Source organism: Ovis aries, chromosome 3 (assembly GCF_016772045.2).
Source record: "Ovis aries strain OAR_USU_Benz2616 breed Rambouillet chromosome 3, ARS-UI_Ramb_v3.0, whole genome shotgun sequence".
NCBI lineage: Eukaryota > Metazoa > Chordata > Mammalia > Artiodactyla > Bovidae > Ovis > Ovis aries.
In genome coordinates, this window is record NC_056056.1 from 189831533 (window position 1) to 189849177 (window position 17645).

The window sequence follows — 17645 nt, forward strand, 5'->3', positions numbered from 1 at the left end:
TCCCTGGGGTCGCTGAGAGTCGGACACGACTGAGCGACTTCCCTTTCACTTTTCACTTTCATGCATTGGAGAAGGAAATGGCAACCCACTCCAGTATTCTTGCCTGGAGGGCTGCCATCTATGGGGTCACACAGAGTCGGACACGACTGAAGTGACTTAGCAGCAGCAGCAGAACATGTTTATGTACCAGAAACAAAGATGTACATGAGTAATAAGAGAGTCATGCACTCTGGGGGAGGGGTGTTGAAAATGGAGGAGACTATGCATGTGTGGGCCCAGGGAGTTTATGGGAAATTCCCAAACCTTTCCATCAATTTGATTGTGAAACTCTTAAAAAACAATCATATTGAAAAATAAAAAAGGACATAGAAACCAGATTGAAGGGGTTCCCTGGCCAAACCTTGACAATTTGAGCAGCAGGATAAATATTTATAGTAATGGATTAAAACTGATGAATAAAATATGAGTCCATGAGTCTATGCCGATATAAATCAGTGAGAAAGTTGATAGTTTGATGCCAAATGTGATATTTATAGAGTTTCAAAGTTCTTTTCCACAAACTGCTTATTAATTTCAAAGGGAAAAAGTAGCTTCACAAAGGAGAATTCTGGCAGATACCTTAATCGAGCGATTTCATATCTCCAGTGATGAAAGTGAAAGTCGCTCAGTCGTGTCCAACTCTTTGCAACCACATGCACTGTTCAGTCCATGGAATTTTCCAGGCCAGAATACTGGGGAATCTTCCCAACCCAGGGATCGAATCCAAGTCTCCCACATTGCAGGCAGATTCTTTACCAGCTAAGCCACCAGGGAAGCCCAAGAATACTGGAGTGGGTAGCCTAGCCCTTCTTCAGCAGATCTTCCTGACCCATGAATTGAACTGGGGTCTCCTCAATTCAACTGCAGGTGGATTCTTTATCAGCTGAGCTACCATGGAAGCCCTCCAGTGATGGGACAAGTAGAAATGGATGGGATGCAGTGAGAACACGTCGTCACTTCCTTGATGTTACTGACAAAGAATCAAAATCTAATCAGGAGGAAGCCTTGGATAAACCCGAACAGGAGCATTCTACAAAATAACTGACCACTTAGAATCTTCAAAATTGTCAAGATTATGAAAGTCCAGGAAAGACTGAGGAACTTCCTAGATGCCACAGAAACTAAACGCAGCCTGTAATTCTGGACTGGATCCTTCTTCTTTAAAAGAAATTATTGGAACAATTTGTAAAATGCCAGTAGGGTCTGGGGATTTATTGTTAGTAATGAATGCATCAGTGTTAATTTCCTTACTTTGATGGTTTATTTTGACTATGTACGTAAGAATAACCTTACTTGAGAAAATCCCCAATAATGTATTGGAGGTTATCAGACATCATATAAGCAGCTACCTGTTGAATTAGTTCAGAAAAATAAAAGTTTTGGGGACTTCCCAGGGTGATCTATGATTCCACAGCAGGGGGCATGAGTTCATCCCAGGTAGAGGAGCTAAGATTTCACATGTTGAGGGGTATAGCAAAAATAGATTAATTTAATTTAATTTAAAAAAGAAAATAAAAATTTTATACAATTTCTGCAATTTTTCTATAAATTTCAGGTTGTTTAAAAATTATTCATAGAATAACTATGTACTCAGACAACATAAAATCAGACTTCTTATTTATTTTTTTAACAGATTGAACAATTCTCACTTTATTTCAGCTAAAAACAAATACGTATAGTGGTTAAAAACCCTAGTAAAATTGTTGTTGTTGTTCAGTCGTTCAGTCGTGTCAGTCTCTTTGCGACCCCATGAAGTCACAAAGGCTTGCCTGACTCTCACCATTTCCCAGAGCTTGCTGAAACTCGTGTACATTGATTGAGTCGGGGATGCCATCCAACCACCTCATTCTCTGTCACCCCTTCTCCTCCTGCTTTCAATCTTTCCCAGCATCAGGGTCTTTTCCAATGAGTGAGCGCGTCATATCAGGTGACCAAAGTATTGGAGCTTCAGCCTCATCATCAGTACCTCCAATGAATATTCAAGGTTGATTTCCTTTAGGATTGACTTGTTTGATCTCACTGCTGGCCAAGGGACTCTTAAGAGTCTTCTCTAACACCACAGTTCAAAAGCATCAGTTCTTCGGTACTCAGCCTTGTGGTCCAACTCTCACATCCATGTGTGACTATTGGAAAAACCTTTGTCAGCAAAGGTCTTTAATATGCTGTCTAGGTTTGTCACAGCTTTTCTTTGAAGGTATAAGCATCTTTTAGTTTCAAGGCTGTAGTCACCATCTGCAGTGATTTTGGAGCCCAAGAACATTAAGTGTCTCACTGTTTCCATTGTTTACCCATCTATTTGCCATGAAGTGATGGGACCAGATGCCATGATCTTTGTTTTTTTGTTTTTTCTTAAATTTATGTATTTTTTATTGAAGGATAATTGCTGTGTAGAATTTTGTTGTTTTCTGTCAAACTTCAACATGAATCAGCCATAGGTATACATATATCCCCTCCCTTTTGAACCTCCCTCCCACCTCCCTCCCCATCCCACTCCTCTAGGTTGATACATAGCCCCTGTTTGAGTTTCTTGAGCCATACAGCAAATTCCCAGTGGCTATCTGTTTTACATATCATAATGTAAGTTTCCATGTTACTCTTTCCATACATCTCACCCTCTCCTCCCCTCTCCACATGTCCATAAGTCTGTTCCCTATGTCTGTTTCTCCACTGTTGCCCTGTAAATGAATTCTTCAGTACCATTTTTCTAGATTCTGTATATATGCATTAGAATATAATATTTCTCTTTCTCTTTCTGACTTAGTTAACTATGTATTATAGGTTCTAGGTTCATCCACCTCATTAGAAGTGACTCAAATGCATTCCTTTTTATGGCTGAGTATTATTCCATTGTGTGTATATACCACAATTTCTTTATCCCTTCATCTGTCACTGGACATCTAGGTTGCTCTTATGTTCTAGCTATTGTAAATAGTGCTGCAGTGAACAGCAGGATACATGTGTCTTTTTCAATTTTGGTTTCCTCAGGGTAAATGGCTAGGAGTGGGATTGCTAGATCATCAGTTCAGTTCAGTCACTCAGTCGTGTCCGACTCTTTGTGACCCCATGAATTGGCAGCACGCCGGGCCTCCCTGTCCATCACCATCTCTCGGAGTTCACTCAGACTCACGTCCATCGAGTCAGTGATGCCATCCAGCCATCTTATCCTCTGTTGTCCCCTTCTCCTTCTGCCCCCAATCCCTCCCAGCATCAGAGTCTTTTCCAATGGGTCAACTCTCTGGATGAGGTGGCCAAAGTACTAGAGTTTCAGCTTTAGCATCATTCCTTCCAGAGAAATCCCAGGGCTGATCTCCTTCAGAATGGACTGGTTGGATCTCCTTGCAGTCCAAGGGACTCTCAAGAGTCTTCTCCAACACCACAGTTCAAAACCATCAATTCTTCAGTGCTCAGCTTTCTTCACAGTCCAACTCTCACATCTGGATCATATGGTGGTTTTATTTCTAGCTTTTAAGGAATCTCCATACCGTCCTCCATAGTTGTTGTATCAGTTTATATTCCCACCAAGAATGCAAGAATGTTCTCTTTTCTCCACACCTTCTCCAGTATTTATTGTTTGTAGACTTATTGATGATGGCCCTTCTGACCAGAGAGGAAATTGCCAACATCCATTGGATTATTGAAAAAGCAAAAGAGTTCCAGAAAAACATCTAATTCTGCTTTACTGACTTTCACAAAGCCTTTGACAGTGGGGATCACCACAAATTGTGGAAAATTCTTCAAGAGATGGGAATACCAGACCACCTGATCTGCCTCTTGAGAAATCTGTATGCAAGTCAGGAAGCAACAGTTAGAACTGGACATGGAACAAAAGGCTGGTTCCAAATTGGGAAAGGAGTACGTCAAGGCTGTATATTGTCACCCTGCTTATTTAACTTCTATGCAGAGTACATCATGAGAAATGCTGGACTGGATGAAGCACAAGTGGGAAACAAGATTGCTGGGAGAAATCTCAATAACCTCAGATATGCAGATGATACCACCCTTATGGCAGAAAGCAAAGAACTAAAGAGCCTCTTGATGAAAGTGAAAGAGGAGAGTGAAAAAGCTGGCTTAAAACTCAACATTCAGGAAACGAAGATCATGGCATCCAGTCCCAACACTTCAGGGCAAATAGATGGGGGAACAGTGGAAACAGTGGCAGACTTTATTTTGGGGGGCCCAAAAATCACTGCAGATGGTGATTGCAGCCATGAAATAAAAAGACACTTACTTCTTGGAAGAAAAGTTATGACAAACCTAGATAGCATATTAAAAAGCAGAGACATTACATTGTCAACAAAGGTCCATCTAGTCAAGGCTATGGTTTTTCTAGTAGTCATGTATGGATGTGAGAGTTGGACTATAAAGAAAGCTGAGCACCAAAGAATTGATGTTTTTGAACTGCGGTATTGAAGAAGACTCCTGAGAGTTCCTTGGACAGCAAGGAGATCCAACCATTCTATCCTAAAGGAAATCAGTCCTGAATATTCATTGGAAGGACTGATGTTGAAGCTGAAACTCCAATACTTTGGACACTTGATGGGAAGAACTGACTCATTGGAGAGGACCCTGATGCTGGAAAGATTCAAGGTAGGAGAAGGGGACGACAGAGGATGAGATGGTTGGATGGCATCACCAACTCAATGGACATGAGTGAGTAAACTCCAGGAGTTGGTGATGGACAGGGACGCCTGGTGTGCTGCAGTCCATGGGGTCACAAAGAGTCAGACATGACTGAGTGACTGAAGTGAACTGAACTGATTCTAACTGGTGTGAGGTGATATCTCATTGTACTTTTGATTTGCATTGATTTCATTTTGGTGATGAGTGATGTTGAGCATCTTTTCATGTGTTTCTTAGCCAGCTGTATGTCTCCTTTGGAGATATGTCTGCTTAGGTCTTTTTCTTACTGTTTGATTTGGTTGTTTGTTTTTCTGGTATTGAGTTATATGATCTGCTTGTATATTTTGGAAATTAATCCTTTGTCAGTTGTTTCATTTGGTATTATTTTCTTCCATTCTGAGGGTTGTCTTTTCACCTTGCTTATAGTTTCCTTTACTGTGCAAAAGCGTTTAAGTTTAATCAAGTCCCGCTTGTTTACTTCTGTTTTTAATTCCATTACTCTAGGAGGTGGATCATAGAGGATCTTGCTTAGATTTATGTCATCAAGTGTTCTGCCTATTTTCCTCTAAGAGTTTTATGGTTTCTGGTCTTACATTTAGGTCTTTAATCCATTTTGATGTTATCCTTCTGTATGGTGTTAGGAAGTGTTCTAACTTCATTTGCTTACATGTAGCTGTCCAGTTTTCTCAACACCATTGATTGAAGAGGCTGTCTGTGCCCTGTCGCATATTCATGTCTCCTTTGTCAAAAATAAGGTACCCATAGGTGCATAGGTTTACTTCTGGGCTTTCTATCTTGTTCCATTGGTCTATATTTCTGTTTTTGTTCCAGTACCATACTGTCTTGATGACTGTAGCTTTGTAGTATAATCTGAAGTCAGGAAGGTTGATTCCTCCAGCTGCATTCTTCTTTCTCAAGACTGCTTTGGCTATTTGGGACCTTTTGTGTTTCCATATGAATTATGAAATTTTTTTGTTCTAATTCTTTGAAATATGCCATTGGTTATATGATAGGGATCACACTGAGCCTGTAGATTGCATTTGGTAGTATAGTCATTTTCACAATATTGATTCTTCCTACCCAGGAACATGGAATATCTCTCCATCTGTTTATGTCGTCTTTGGTTTCTTTCATTTGTGTCTTATAATTTTCTGAGTACAGTTCTTTTATCTCCTTAGGTAAGTTTACTCCTAGATATTTCATTCTTTTTGTTCCAATGGTGAATGGGATTGATTCCTTAATTTCTCTTTCTGATTTTTCATTGTTAGTATAGTATATAGAAATCCAATTGATTTCTGTGTATTGATACTGTATCCTACAACTTTGCTAAATTCACTGATTAGATCTAGTAATTTTCTGATAGTATCTTTAGGATTTTCTATGTACAGTATCATGTCATCTGCAAACAGTGAGAGCTTTACTTCTTTTTTGATCTGGATTCCTTTTATTTCTTTTTCTTCTCTGATTGCTGTAGCTAAGACTTCCAAAACTATGTTGACTAATAGTAGTGAAAGTGGACACCCTTGTCTTGTTCCTGATCTTAGAAGGAATGCTTTCAATTGTTCTGCTTTCTCTCCATTGAGAATAATGTTTGCTGGAGGCTTATCATATATGGCCTTTACTATGTTGAGGCAGGTTCCTTCTATGCCCATATTTTGAAGAGTTTTAATATAAGTGGGTGCTGAATTTTATCAAAGGCTTTTTCTGCATCTATTGAGATTATCATATGGTTTTTATCTTTCAGCTTGTTAATATGGTATATCACATTGATTGATTTATTGAAGAATCCTTGTATCCCTGGAATCCTTCAATCCCTGTATTGAAGAATCCTTGATCATGGTGTATGAGCTTTTAGATGTGTTGCTGAATTCTGTTTGTTAAAATTTTGTTGAGGGTTTTTGCATCTATGGCCATCAGTGATATTGGCCTGTAGTTTTCTTTTCTTTGTGTTGTCTTTGTCTGGCTCTGGTATCAGGGTGATGGTAGCCTCATAGAATGAGTTTGGAAGTGTTCATTCCTCTGTAATTTTTTGAGTGAGTTTTAGAAGCATAGGCATTAGCTCTTCTCTAAATGTTTGATAGAATTCTTGTGAAGCCATCTGGTCCTGGGCTTTTGATTTGGGGGAGATTTTTTATCACAGCTTCAGTTTTAGTGCTTGTGATTGGGTTGTTCATAATTTCTATTTCTTCCTGGTTCAGTCTTGGAAGATTGAACTTTTCTAAGAATCTGTCCATTTCTTCCAGGTTATCTATTTTATTGCATTATGGTTGTTCATAATAGTCTCTTATAATCCTTTGTATTTCTGCATTGTCTATTGTAATCTCTCCTTTTTCATTTCTAATTTTGTTGATTTGATTCTTTTCTCTTTTTTCCTTGATGAGTCTAGCTAAAGTTTTGTCAACTTTATCTTCTCAAGGAACCAGCTTTTAGTTTTATTAATATTTACTATTGTTTCTTTCATTTCTTTTTCATTTATTTCTGGTTGGATCATTGTGATTCATTTCCTTCTACTAATTTTGGGGTTTTTTTGTTTGTTTGTTTGTTTGTTTTTGTTCTTTTTCCAGTTGTTTTAGGCATAAAGTTAGGTTGTCTATTTGATGTTTTTTTCTGTTTGTTTCTTGAGGTAGAATTGTATTGTTATAAACTTCCCTCTTAGAACTGCTTTTGCTGTTCCCATATGTTCTGAGTTGTCATGTTTTCATTGTCATTTGTCTCTAGAAATTTTTTGGTTTCCCTTTTGATTTCTTCATAACGTGTTGGAAGTTCTCAGTTCATGTACTGTTGAAGCCTAGCTTGAAGAATTTTGAACATTACTTTTCTAGCATGTGAGATGAGTGCAATCGTGTAGTAATTTGAACACTCTTTGGCATTGTCCTTCTTTTGGATTGGGATGAAGAAGACTGACCTTTTCCAGTCCTATGGCCACTGCTAAGTTTTCCAAATTTTCTGGTATAGTGAGTGTAGCACTTTAACAGCATCATCTTTCAGGATTTGAAATAGCTCAGCTGGAATTCCATCACCTCCACTAGCTTTGTTCACAGTGATGCTTACTAAGGGCCACTTGACTTCACACTCCAAGGTGTCTGGCTCTAGGTGGAGTTCAAAGACAGTAATCTTTTGTAAAAATTGAAGTATAGTTTTATTTACAATGTTGTATTAGTTTCAGGTGTACAGCAAAGTGACTCATTTATGTATATCTATATATATACATATTATACATATATATAGTTTCAGATTCTTTTCTATTATAGATTATGACAAGATAGTTCCCTGTGTTTATTATTGGTTACCTATTTTATAAATAGTATCGTTTATTTGTTAATCCCAAATTCCTAATTTGTCATTTTCCCCATCCTTTCACCTTGGTAACCATAATTTTGTTTTTTTCTAAGTCTGTGAAGACTGCTTGTTTTTATTAAACTTATACATATTATTCAATGCCCAAGGCTCAGAAAATACATGTATCTTAATCCAATTAATTAAATCACATCAGAGATGAGTAGGAATAAGAGAACAGAGAGTAATATGTTTACTGATTTAGATCTGGGGGAAGGGAACTATTCTTTTAAGTATAGACTAGGAAGCCAGACAGTTTGAATTTTATATATATATATATACACACACACACACACACACACACACACACACACACACACACACACGCTGCATAGCAACCAAGTTTATTCTCCTTTGATTTAAATTTTTCTCTTTCTTTTTCCAAATATAGGTAAACTTGCCTTTAAAAACCAAGCTCATTTTTCTTAAACAATAAAATATGTCAAATTTTATTCATGGATTTGTAGCAATGTTGAGTAAAAACATAAACCGCTTCTTATCAAAGGCATCATGAAAGGGATTACGATAGATTAAAATAAATTAAAATATAATGTAAATACATAAAAACAAAATGGCATGTGACATCATTAAACTGGGTTACTTCTGTGTTGTTGCTGGGTGTCCAAGAGCATAAGCTTCTCAAGTTCACAGAGGAAAGTGAAAGTTAAAAGTGAAAGTGTAGTTGCTCAGTCATGTCCGACGCTTTGCGACCCCATAGACTGTAGCCTACCAGGCTCCTCTGTCCATGGGATTTTCCAGGCAATAGTACTGGAATGGATTGCCATTTCCTTCTCCAGGGGATCTTCCCAACCCAGGGCTCAAACCTGGGTCTCCCGCATTGTAGACAGATGCTTTACTGTCTGAGCCACCAGGGAAGTCTAGAGGAAAGGAAGTGTCAAATTCCTTGGAAGGGAGTAACTGTGTGACCCGTAAAAAGATATCGATCATCATTCTCTGACGTGGGCATAGCCCAGTATCTGTATAGTATCAAGAACCACTGTCGAGTAGGTGGGGGTATGATTAAGCTATTAAGTCTTTCACTGTTTTTAGAGGATCCATCAGATTAGACACTGAGAACCATACACTCCAAATGAAATTCAGCAGAAATTAACTGATGCTTTGGTTTATAGATGAGCCAGGAATGAATGACAGCCCCATCATAGAAAACCTGTATTTCAATTCCACACAAATGAATAGAACAATCAGTTTCAAGTTCATTTGTTTACACTTGAATTGCCCAATATCCAGTCCCCAGAAATAATTCACAGTACCTACCAATGCCTCTTTAGTGTTCTTTTAGCCATTGCACAAAAATTTAAAACAGCTACATCCCACCAACACTGTCTTGCCCAGAACACATCCAAATCAAGGAACGAGTAGAGGCCATAGTCCTCCTAACTCCACAGAGGACATGAAGCAGGCTCAGAGCTCCTCAGGCAATAGGAAGTTTGTATATATATTAACTTAATTTAGACACTCTACTATATGTAACATAGGTAACCAGCAAAGACCTACTGTATAGCACAGGGGACTATATTTAATAAAGGCAAAATAATAGGATACTGAAAGAGGAACTCGCCAGGTCAGTAGGTGCCCAATATGCCACTGGAGATCAGTGGAGAAATAACGCCAGAAAGAATGAAGGGATGGAGCCAAAGCAAAAACAATACCCAGCTGTGGATGTGGCTGGTGATAGAAGCAAGGTCTAATGCTGTAAAGAGCAGTATTGCATAGGAACCTGGAATGTCAGGTCCATGAATCAAGGCAAATTGGAAGTGGTCAAACAAGAGATGGCAAGAGTGAACGTCGACATTCTAGGAATCAGCGAACTAAAATGGACTGGAGTTGGGTGAATTTAACTCAGATGATCATTATATCTACTACTGTGGGCAGGAATCCCTCAGAAGAAATGGAGTAGCCATCATGGTCAACAAAAGAGTCCAAAATGCAGTACTTGGATGCAATCTCAAAAACGACAGAATGATCTCTGTTCGTTTCCAAGGCAAACCATTCAATATCACCGTAATCCAAGTCTATGCCCCAACCAGTAATGCTGAAGAAGCTGAAGTTGAACGGTTCTATAAAGACCTACAAGACCCTTTAGAACTAACACCCAAAAAAGATGTCCTTTTCATTATAGGGGACTGGAATACAAAAGTAGGAAGTCAAGAAACACCTGGAGTAATAGAAAAATTTGGCCTTGGAATGTGGAATGAAGCAGGGCAAAGACTAATAGAGTTTTGCCAAGAGAATGCACTGGTCATAGCAAACACCCTCTTCCAACAACACAAGAGAAGACTCTACACATGGACATCACCAGATGGTCAACACCAAAATCAGATTGATTATATTCCTTGCAGCCAAAGATGGAGCGGCTCTATATAGTCAGCAAAAACAAGACTGGGAGCTGACTGTGGCTCAGATCATGAACTCCTTATTGCCAAATTCAGACTCAAATTGAAGAAAGTAGGGAAAACCACTAGACCATTCAGGTATGACCTAAATCAAATCCTTTATGATTATACAGTGGAAGTGAGAAATAGATTTAAGGGCCTAGATCTAATAGATAGAGTGCCTGATGAACTATGGAATGAGGTTCGTGACATTGTACGGGAGACAGGGATCAAGACCATCCCCATGGAAAACAAAGCCAAAAAAGCAAAATGGCTGTCTGGGGAAGCCTTACAAACAGCTGTGAAAAGAAGAGAAGCGAGAAGCAAAGGAGAAAAGGAAAGATATAAGCATCTGAATGCAGAGTTCCAAAGAATAGCAAGAAGAGATAAGAAAGCCTCCTTCAGCGATCAATGCAAAGAAATAAAGGAAAAGAACAGAATGGGAAAGACTAGAGATCTCTTCAAAAAATTAGAGATACCAAGGGAACATTTCATGCAAAGATGGGCTCGATAAAGGACAGAAATGGTATGGACCTAACAGAAGCGGAAGATATTAAGAAGAGGTGATAAGAATACACAGAAGAACTGTACAAAAAAGATCTTCATGACCAAGATAATCACGATGGTGTGATGACTCACCTAGAGCCAGACATCCTGGAATGTGAAGTCAAGTGGGCCTTAGAAAGCATCACTACAAACAAAGCTAGTGGAGCTGATGGAATTCCAGTTGAGCTGGTTCAAATCCTGAAAGATGATGCTGTGAAAGTGCTGCACTCAATATGCCAGCAAATTTGGAAACCTCAGCAGTGGCCACAGGACTGGAAAAGGTGAGTTTTCATTCCAATCCCAAAGAAAGGCAATGCCAAAGAATGCTCAAACTACCGAACAATTGCACTCATCTCACACGCTAGTAAAGTAATGCTCAAAATTCTCCAAGCCAGGCTTCAACAATATGTGAAACGTGAATTTCCAGATGTTCAAGGTGGTTTTAGAAAAGGCAGAGGAACCAGAGATCAAATTGCCAACATCTGCTGGATCATGGAAAAAGCAAGAGAGTTCCATAAAAACATCTGTTTCTGCTTTATTGACTATGCCAAAGCCTTTGACTGTGTGGATCACAATAAACTGTGGAAAACTCTGAGAGAGATGGGAATACCAGACCACCTAACCTGCCTCTTGAGAAACCTGTATGCAGGTCAGGAAGCAACAGTTAGAACTGGACATGGAACAACAGACTGGTTTCAAATAGGAAAAGGAGTATGTCAAGGCTGTATATTGAACTTATATGCAGAGTACATCATGAGAAACGCTGGACTGGAAGAAACACAAGCTGGAATCAAGATTTCTGGGAGAAATCTCAATAACCTCAGATATGCAGATGACACCACGCTTATGGCAGAAAGTGAGGAGGAACTGAGTTCACTCCTTGGAAAAGACTCTGATGCTGGGAGGGGTTGGGGGCAGGTGAAGAAGAGGACGACCGAGGATGAGATGGCTGGATGGCATCACTGACTCGATGGACGTGAGTCTGAGTGAACTCCAGGAGTTGGTGATGGACAGGGAGGCCTGGTGTACTGCAATTCATGGGGTCGCAGAGTCGAACATGACTGAAGAACTGAACTGAACTGAACTGAACTGAATCACTTATAATAGAAAAGAATATGAAAAAGATCTATGAATCACTTTGCTATACCTGAAACTAATGTACAACATTATACATTAACTGTATCTCTGTTTTAAAATGGCTTAAAAATTCTAAGCATTTATTCTGGGAGCTTTTGGATGGTAGGTACAAAACAAAGCCTGAGTCTCAGTGAGAGCTCTAAAAATGTTTCGGTTGAATTGAGGAGTAATGTTGGGCTTCCCTCATACCTCAATTGGTAAAGAATCTGCCTGCAATGAAGGACACCCTGGTTCAACTCCTGGGTCAGGAAGATCTGCTGGAGAAAGGATAGACTAACCACTCCAATATTTTGGGACTCAGCTGGTAAGCAATCCATCTGCAATGTGGGAGACCTGGGTTTGATCCCTAGGTTGGAAAGATCCCCTGGAGAAGGGAAAGGCTACCCACTCCAGTATTCTGGCCAGGAGAATTCCACGGACTGTATAGTACATGGGGTCACAAAGAGTCGGACATAAGTGAGTGACTTTCACTTCACTTTCATTTACTGATTAATTAATTGACCACAAATAAGTGCCTGGGTTTATTTCTGGGCTTTGTATCCTATTCCATAGATCTGTATATTTTATCTATATCTGTTTTGTAGCAGTACTATACTTTTTGATGACTGTAACTTTGAAGTATAGTCTGAGCCTGGTGGGCTACCATTCATGGAGTTGCAAAGAGCTGGGCATGACTGAGCATGCACACTGTGTGTGTGTGTCCACACAGATTTTAAGGTTTTTTTTTTTGTTCTAGGTCTGTAAAAAGTATTTTTGATAATTTGATAAGAATTTCACTGTATTCATGGGCTTCCCTGATATCTCAGCTGGTAAAGATCTGCCTGCCATGCAGGAAACCCCAGTTCATTTCCTGGGTGAGGAAGATCTGCTGGAGAAGGGATAGGCTACTCACTCCAATATTTTGGGGCTTCCCTGGTGGCTCAGCTGGTAAAGAATCTGCCTGCAATGCGAGAGACCTGAGTTCAATCCCTGGGTTGGGAAGATACCCTGGAGAAGGGATAGGCTACCCACTCCAGTATTCTGGCCAGGAGAATTCCATGGACTATTTAGTCCATGGGGTTGCAAAAGAGTCGGACACGACTGAGTGACTTTCACAACATGTTGCACACAATGTCACTGTATTTATAGATTCCCTTGGGAAATATAGTCATTTTGACAGTATTGATTCTTTCATTCTAAGAACATGGTATATCTTTCCATCTGTCTGTGTCATCTTTGCTTTCTTTCATCAGCATCTTATAGTTTTCTGTGTACAAGGCTTTTGATTTCTTAGGTAAGTTTATTCTCAGGAGTTTATATATATATATATATATAAAATGTAAATGGGTTTGTTTCTTTAATTTCTCTTTCTGATCTTTTGTTTTTAGTGTATAAAGTGCAATAGATTTCTGTGTTTTAAATATTTGTGTCCTAAACTGCAGATAGATATCACCTCACACCAGTCAGAATGGCCATCATCAAAAAGTCTACAAACAGTAAATGGAAAAAAGGGAACCCTCCTACACTGTTGGCAGAAGTGTAAATTGGTACAGCCACTGTGGAGGATAGTATGGAGGTTCCTTAAAAAGCTAGAAATAGAGCTACAATAGGTGCCAGCAATCCCACTCTTGACCGTATATCTGGAGAAAGCCATGGTTCAGAAGGAAACATGTACAGCAATGTTCATTGCAGCACCATTTACAATAGCCAAGACACTGAAGCAACCTAAATGTCCATCAACAGATCAATGGATAAAAAAGCTGTGGCACATATAACAATGGAATATTACTCAGCCATTAAAAAGAATGAAACAATGATATTTGCAGCAACATGAATGGACCGGAAGATTATCCTACTAAGTGAGGCAAGTCAGACAAAGACAGATATCATTTATCACTTATATGCAGAAGGACTTCCCTAGGGGCTCAGATGGGAAGGAATCGGCCTGCAGTGCAGGAGACCCTGGTCTGATCCCTAAATTGGGAAGATCACCTGGAGAAGGAAATGGCAACCCACGCCAATATTCTTACCTGGAGAATTCCATAGGCTGAGAAGCCTGGTGGTCTACAGTCCATGGGGTCACAAAGAATTGGACATGACTGATACATGACTAACACTTACATGCAAAATCTAAAAAAAATGATACGAATGAACTTATTTACAAAACCAAAATACTCACAGACTTAGAGAATGAACTTATGGTTACCAAAGGGAAAGGGTGGGGTTGGGGCATGAAGGGATAAATTGGTAGTGTGAGATTGACTTGTACACACCAACAGGGAACTACTGTGTAGCAGAGGGAACTCTACTCAGAATTCTGTAATGACCGAAATGGGGAAAGATTTTTAAAGGAATAGATACTTGTATACATGTAACTGAATCACTTTGCTGTATACCTGGAAGCAACACAACATTGTTAATCAGCTACACTCCAATATAAAATAAAAAAATTTTTTAAAGAGTGAAAAAAAATTTAATTTCTTGAAAAACAAGAAAGCTAATGAAAAATCTGACCTGACTCAGCCTCTCATCAAAACACTTAAATAAAATTTATATATACAGTTATTTTCTGTAAATATTTTCTTGAGTCTTTTCGAGAGAGAGAGGAGAGGAGAATGAATAACTATCTTCCTCTTGGTAACTACCCTTCATTTGCTTGGGAACCATGTGTGAACAAACTCTTTTCTGCTTTAAGCAAGAGCAGTTGTTTTCCCCATCTGATTCATTTTCCAATAATTAAACATGTTTGTCATTTCCCTTTGAGATTGCTTCCAAACCTCTCTCTTCTTTGTGTGCGAGGCTCCAGATTGTCTCCACTATCCTAATAGATGCCTAGTTCAGTCCAAATATAGGACTAGAAGGATAACCTGATTTTATTCCTCTAGTCTTCTCATTACGACATGAGCAACATATACAGTTTGAGATTTATCTTCAGATAATTTTATTAAATATCTGTGAGTGTGATTTTGCCATGCTAGGGCAATACATAACAAGCTAAATGGGAAAAGCTCTCCTTTCTAAGAAGCAAAAATAAGTCAGATTATGTGATTTAAAAGGCTTACAAAAAAATGGCAAGAAATTTAAAGTGGTACATGAAATAGAAAGTTACAGACTAGCAAACCTCAAAATTATGAAAGTATTAAGTATAAAACATAATTAGACTTTTCTTTTATGCCTGTAACAAACTTCCCCATTTTATATAAAAATAGTTAATATTAAGAGGAATGAGATATGGAATATTGTCTTAAGTTATTGGAAAATAAGAAAATTAGAGCAATATTCTTGAAATGAGTTTATCACAGTCTTTTCTGTTTCTTTCCTAATTTGTTTCACAAAGAAAACAATGTGTAACAAAGATTTAAAGTGAAATAATTATAATTTATAGTCACAATTCCTTAAATAGCAAAAGTATTAACATTTTTCCAGCTTTATTGAGATAACAACTGACATATAATATTACGTGAGTAATGATAACATATTTTTTAAATTTTTATTTTTTAATGGGTATTAACAATGTTGTTTGATAGTTTCAGGTGGACAGCGTATATACATGTGTCCATTCTCCCCCAAACTCCCCTCCTATCCAGGCTGCCACATAACTTTGAGTAGAGTTCCCTGTGCTATACAGGAGGTCCTTGCATATTTTAGAATGGAATTTCTTCTTTTAACAGCTTAAGAAGTAAAACAAAAAATGTTTTATCTATTGTTCAAAGAAATATTTCTTTATACTGCCACAAGGAAGACAGAAGTCTTTTTTTATCCATAGTTACCCAACATTTGGATCCCACATAAATAAGACTTAAAATCTAAAGAGAAGTTGTTGGATGAACTTCGACGAGTCTTTTAAAATCAAGGTACAAAGAGATTCCTTGTCCACAGTAAGGTTCTTACACACATGCAAGGCAAATCAGACCAGTGTCCTTCTCTTAGTTGAAGCCTAGGATAAAAGTCCTAGACAGACAATTTTGGATTAATGCAACCTATGTGTGGAAATAGTGCACAGCATAATGAGCATAATGGGGGCTAAGAAAATCATCCTTCTTTTTTCTTTTTCCCTTTGAAAGCCAGCAGTGTAAGTGGGCTGTGGACCTTCAGTACTGGAGGAGATGCATTTGTCTCCTAATGTTCATTTATGAAGCATTTAGTTTAAAATGTGAAAAAAAATCCAAAAACTTAGGTAATTGTTCTTAGAGCAGATTTATTATGAATAGAACATTTGTGTTTCTGTGTGTGTTTGGGACTGTTGTTTTCCCAGGCACATACAGAAGACAGATTGTTAACAGCAAATGTTTAGTCAAGGGTGAGACTGTTTTTGTTTTAGTTGCAAGATCTTTTCTACCAGCCAGATGATAACTTCTCCTTTCAATCAGTGCTGCAGAAGCTTTTGTGCATTATAGGAGTGCTGCTAAATATGATGAAATGGCCTCATCTTTTAATTTAGTCCCAGTAGGAGAATAAGCTATTCTTCTTGTACTAGGCAACAGACGGGGACTTTTTTATATTACATAAAGCTCAGCTGGGCAAAGACTTTTGAGAGATGGTGCTATCAAGTCAGACTTTCTTAAATCATTTACCGGAGGCAAATGGTTGTCTGCATTTTCTACAAAGCATTGATTCTGAATTAGAATGCTCTTTACAAGGGAGCCTGTCCAGGCAATATGTACACATTTAGGGCATTGCTTGACTGCTTTACACTTGGTGGGTGTGATGGGACAAAAGGAGTTAACTTAGGAGGATGGTTCTGGCTTGGTTAGCTCAGTTCCTTACCCTTCCAGCAAACAGAGGAAGACTCCACCAATTCCAGGCAAACCTTTGGACTTTCATGATGGAATGAAGATGAGATAGGCCAAAAGCAAAGCCAATGGGTTTTTGACCGAAAAGAAAAGCAGAGAAGAGCTCTCGTGTCCCGGGTTCCGTGTGCAAGCATGCGTGCGTGTGTGCTCGGTCATTTCAGTCGTGTCCGACTCCTTGTGACCCTGTGGATTGTAGCCTGCCAGGCTCTTCTGTCCATAGGATTCCCCAGGCAAGATTACTGGAGTGGGTTGCCATGCCCTCCTCCAGGGGATCTTCCCAACCCAGGGATTGAACCCAGGTTTCCTGCATTGCAGGTGGATCCTTTTACCCACTGAGCCACCTGGGAAGCCCCCAGGGGTCTATAGATGAGGCATATCCATTGCTAGGGGCTCTGGGAAGAAATGATGAACTTTTGGAAGGAATGGTATAGAAACATAATCAATTCTTCTGGAGAAGGAAAGTGGAAGGCTTCCAGAGGCTCGAGGCACTATATTGGGTTGGCCAAAATGTTAGTTCAGGTTTTCCCCTAACATGTTATGAAAGACCAGAGCAAATATTTTGGCCAAACCAGCCTCTTTCCGAAGAGAGAATTTTAATGAGCTTTATTTTTATCCTCTTTAAAGATGTTGAAATGTATACATAAACATTGGACGTCCTATCTGAAATATAATGTTCTGAATGTAAGAGCTGTCTGGGCCTGAGCCATGTGACCATGGCTTCTTTGGGATTCTATTTGTAGGAGAGTTTTGAGCCTTTATAATGGGCTTTTCCTCTGGATGTTTCATACTTTAGACACATTTT

At 38.9% G+C, this 17645-nt stretch overlaps 1 protein-coding gene across 10 annotated transcripts in view; it reads left to right on the plus strand.

Annotated features, from left to right (window-relative positions):
- Window positions 1-17645, plus strand: part of LMNTD1 (lamin tail domain containing 1) — a 507654-nt gene that overhangs the window by 221465 nt on the left and 268544 nt on the right. The window lies entirely within an intron of this gene.